We start from the raw sequence: 4,749 nt of genomic DNA on the forward strand, positions 1-4,749 counted from the left end.
TTTTTTTTTTTTTTTTTTTTTTTTTTTTTGCGGTACACGGGCCTCTCACTCTTGTGGTCTCTCCCGTTTCGGAGCACAGGCTCCGGATGCGCAGGCTCAGCGGCCATGGCTCATGGGCCCAGCCGCTCCGCGGCATGTGGGATCTTCCCGGACCGGGGCACGAACCTGCATCCCCTGCATCGGTAGGCGGACTCTCAACCACTGCGCCACCAGGGAAGCCCTCCTTCTTATTCTTAAACACACCTCTGTGTAAGGTCTGTTCCCATCACTCAATGAAAAGGCCTTGGCAAAGGTCAGCGATGACCTCTGTACGAGGTGGTCTCTTCATTCCCATCCTCCCCAGCCTTTCTGTAGTATTCAAGGTTGCTCCCCCACACTCTGCTGCTTCTTCCCCATCTCTCATCAGTCCTTCTTTGTCCACACCACTGGCTTCTCTTTCTTTGATATTCTCACAAATAGCAGTTCACTAGATGGCTGTCCTGAGTCCTTTTCTTACCTCCCCTGGGCAACTGCTTCCACTGCCATGGATTTTACTAAATTGAACTACCACTAAGTTACTCTCTCCAGCCTAGACCTTTGCTGGGCTCCAGGCCTATATGTATATTTAACAAATGTTGAATATACTGAATATTTCTTCAGTCCCTTCTCAAAAATGATGATCCATGTGATGATGATCATGATGACTAATATTTATGGATTCCTTACTACATGCCAGACACTGTTCCAAACTTTAGTCACCATAGAAATACCGTACGGGAGGTATTATTATCCCCATTTCACAAAAATGGTAATAAACACAGTACGATTTAGTATCTCGGTAAGTGACATTGTTTTTCACCTGAATATCCAACCCAGAGACCCAAAAAGAATCCTGTACTTTTAATTTCTCCTCCTTCATTTTCAGTCAAGCATCAAATCCTGTTGGTTCTTCTATTTGAGTTCCTCTGGCTTTATCTTCTCCTCTCTAACACATCTTTTCCAGAATCTGTACCTTTGTCTTACTTGATGATCTTATTACGCTGCATAAAGCCAGTCAGTGACTCCCCTCACATGGCTACTTCTGCTGGGCATGAAAGGCACCCACCTACCTTCATGGGCTGCCCACTGCATGACATTTCATCTTCATCTCCCACCATTTCTCTACTTTCACTTCGGATATTCCAGACATCTCTCTAAGTGACAAATGAAAAAGCTTTTGCTCACACTATTTTCTCTGCCTAGGTTGCCCTCCTCTATTTCTTTGTCTAGTAAACTACTCATCCTTCAAAACTGTGCTCTCTAATATGTAGCCAGTAGCCACATGAGGCTAACCTGAATTAAGATGTGCTGTGCTGTAAGTATAAACACTGGATTTTGAAGACAGTGTGTGAAAAAAAGTATAAATGTCCCAGTAATTTTACATTGATTGCCTACTGAAAAGATAATATTTTGGATATATTGGGTTAAGTAAAATATTATTAAAATTTATTGTTTCTTTCTATGTGGCTATTAGAAAATTTAAATTTAAACAAGTGGCTTGAATTCGTGGCATGCGTTATATTTCTATTAGACAGTACTTCTTCAAAATCCTTACCCTGTAAACTTAACTGAAGAGGCAAAAGACTTGTACACTGAAAACTACAAAATGATGCTAAGAGAAATTAAAGAAGGCACAAATAAATGGAAAAACATTCCATGTTCATGGACTGGAGAATTAATACTGTTAAGATGTCAATACTAACCAAAGTGATCTCCAGATTTAATGCAATCCTTATAAAAATCTCAGTGACATTTTTTGCAGAAACAGAAAAAAAAACCATCCTAAAATTCACATGGAATTTCACTGGACCCTAAATAACTATAATAATCTTGACAAAGAAGAACAAAGTTGGAGGTCTCATACTTCTTGGTTTCAAAACTTATTACAAGGCAAAAGTAATCAAAACAATGTGGTACTGGCAAAAAGACAGACATATAGACCAATGGAATAAAATAGAAAGTCCAGAAATAAACCCTCAAGTATATGGTCAAATGATCTTCAGCGAGGATGCCAAAACCTTTCAATGGGGAAAGGAGAGTCTTTTCAACAAATAGTGTTTAAAAAACTGGTATCCACATGCAAAGGAATGACATGGACCCTTACCGTACACCATATACAAAAGTTAACTCAAAATGGATCAAAGACCTAAACATAAAAAATAAAAACTATAAAACTCTTAGAAGAAAACACAGGGAGAGAGCTTCATTGGATTTGGCAATGATTTCTTGAATATGACACCAAAAGCACAGGGAACAAAAGTAAAAATAGGTAAATTGGACTACATCAATATTTAAAACTTCTAAGCATCAAAAACACAACAGTAAAAAGGCAAACTATGGAATGGGAGAAAGTATTTGCAAACCATTTATCTAACAAGGGGTTAAGATCCAGAATATATAAAGAACTCCTGCAACTCAACAACAGAAAACCAAGGAACATCTAATTTAAAAATGGGCAAAGACTAGAATAGACATTTCTCCAAAGATGACATGAAAAGCTGCTCAACATCGCTAATCAAAAACCACAACGAGATATCACCTCACACCCATTAGGATGGCTGTAATCGAAAAAAATTAAAAAACAGAATATAACAAGTGTTAGTGAAGATGTGGAGAAATTGGAACTCTTGTGCCCCGTTGGTGGGAATGTAAAATGGTGCAGCTGCTATGGGAAACAGTATAGAAGTTCCACAAAAAAATTAAATATAGAATTACCATAAAATCCAGCAGTCCTACTTCTAGGTATATATCCAAAACAATTGAAAGCAGATATAACAGTACATCCATGTTCATAGCAGCATTATTCACAATAGCCAAAAGGTGGAAGTAACCCGAGTGTCCGTTGATGGATGAGTGGATAAGCAAAATGTAGTGTGTGTGTGTGTGTGTGTGTGTGTGTGTGTGCGCGCGCGTGTGTATAGAGAGAGGTATATTATTTGGCCTTAAACAGGAAGGAAATTCTGACACATGCTACAATATAGATGAAGCTTGAAGACATTACGCTAAGTGATGTAAGCCAGTCAGAAAAAGGCAAATACTATATTATGAGATATCCAGAGTAGTCAAATGCATAGAAACAATAAGTACAACATGGCGGATGCCAGGGAGTAGGGAGACAGAAAATGGAGAGTTGTTTGATGTGTATAGATTTTCAGCTTTGCAGGGTGAAAAAGTTCTGGAGATTGGTTACATATCCATGTGAATATATTTAACACTATTGAAGTGAACACTTAAAAATGATTAAGATGGTAATTGTTATGTGTATTTTACCACAATTTAAAATTTTTAAAAATCAAGTCCCCAAAAAAAGAAAAAAAAAACCCCTTACCCAGATATCACCTGCCTCCTCCCCTCTAGTGTGAATTAACTACTCCTTCATGCCTCCACTTAATTCCTGCACATACCTCTAATAGGGTCTTATCACATTTTCGGTAATTCTTTGTTTGACAGGATAAGGGTTACTGTCCCATGAGTGAGATGAATACCCATCCACTTCTAGGGTCTTGACCAGAAGCTAAGAAAATATACTAGGGTCTTCAGTAAGATGGAGAAAAGAGACAGTAGCCCTGACTGCATAATATGCTACAGGGGATATTCAAGCGTATACCTTGTATGTGTAGAGGTGTCACCCTGAGGCTAGATCTGGCGGGGCTAATGTCCTTCAGCCATCCTTCTGGAAGCAGCATCGGAAAGAGCATGTCCTCCCACCTCCAACAGATGAAAACATCCCCTTCTCTATCATGAGTCCAACCAACTGAAATGATTGGCCACCCCCAGTCTGACCTGTTGGCAGGAAGAGAGGAAGATATTCATTTAAGATAGAGCCAAGATAAAGTAGCTTATGTAACAGATAAGGTGCTCTGGGGCCACATAAAGGACTATTTTGCTGCCTCCCCTGAACGCTTTGCATGTACACTTGATGCCTAACAAGAATTTTTTTTTTTTTCTGATAACGGACTGGACCTTCCTGTCCTTCCCAGTTCATAGCCAAGAGGTAACATTTGTTTGATCTTTCAGCCCTCCTGGATGAGGAGCTCCTTCAGGGCATGGACCACACCTTATTCGTCCTCGTATCCCCAGTGTGCACCAGTGCTGGCACATAGCAGGACTGGTGCACACTGCCTGCCCAACAAATGACTGAATGGTTAGCGTGAGGGTGCGGTGGGTCATTACAATAACCCAGAGAGAGGCTTTTGACAGAACAACTACTCCACCCCTAGAGAAAGTACAGTCTGAATAGAGAACCACAGGGAATATGTGGGTCTGGTGGCTGCGGGGAGCAGAGGGAACGTGAGAAGAAAAAGTGGTTCGTTCTAAAGCCAAGGATGAGCAGGCTGATGAAGTTTATGCCCTCAAGTCTCATGTTCTGTTGTCTCACTGGTCTAACGACAGGGCCGACATTTATCTGGTGGCTGGGCAAGTGTCCCTTCATTCTATAATTTCAGCTCCAACTGAAGCAACACCATAACACTGGCTCAGTGGCCACCATTCCACAAGCCACATACGTTGCTTCAGTTTTAAATTAGGTATTGTTTTTTCTGGCTGATTGGGCTGATTCTGGTCTGCTAACAATGAGATGCTCATGTATGGCCCTTTCATGTAGTCAATTCTTGGTAATTTTTTCCCCTCTCCTGTAATGCTGGAAAGGATTCCTAACAACAGTTGATCCAAAAATCAGCTTTCTTTGTCAACATAATGGTATCCTTTCAAACTCACATTTATAGACTTTGC

The sequence above is a fragment of the Monodon monoceros genome, unplaced genomic scaffold, assembly GCF_005190385.1.
Source record: "Monodon monoceros isolate NGI ecotype Baffin Bay Population unplaced genomic scaffold, NGI_Narwhal_1 Super_Scaffold_20, whole genome shotgun sequence".
NCBI lineage: Eukaryota > Metazoa > Chordata > Mammalia > Artiodactyla > Monodontidae > Monodon > Monodon monoceros.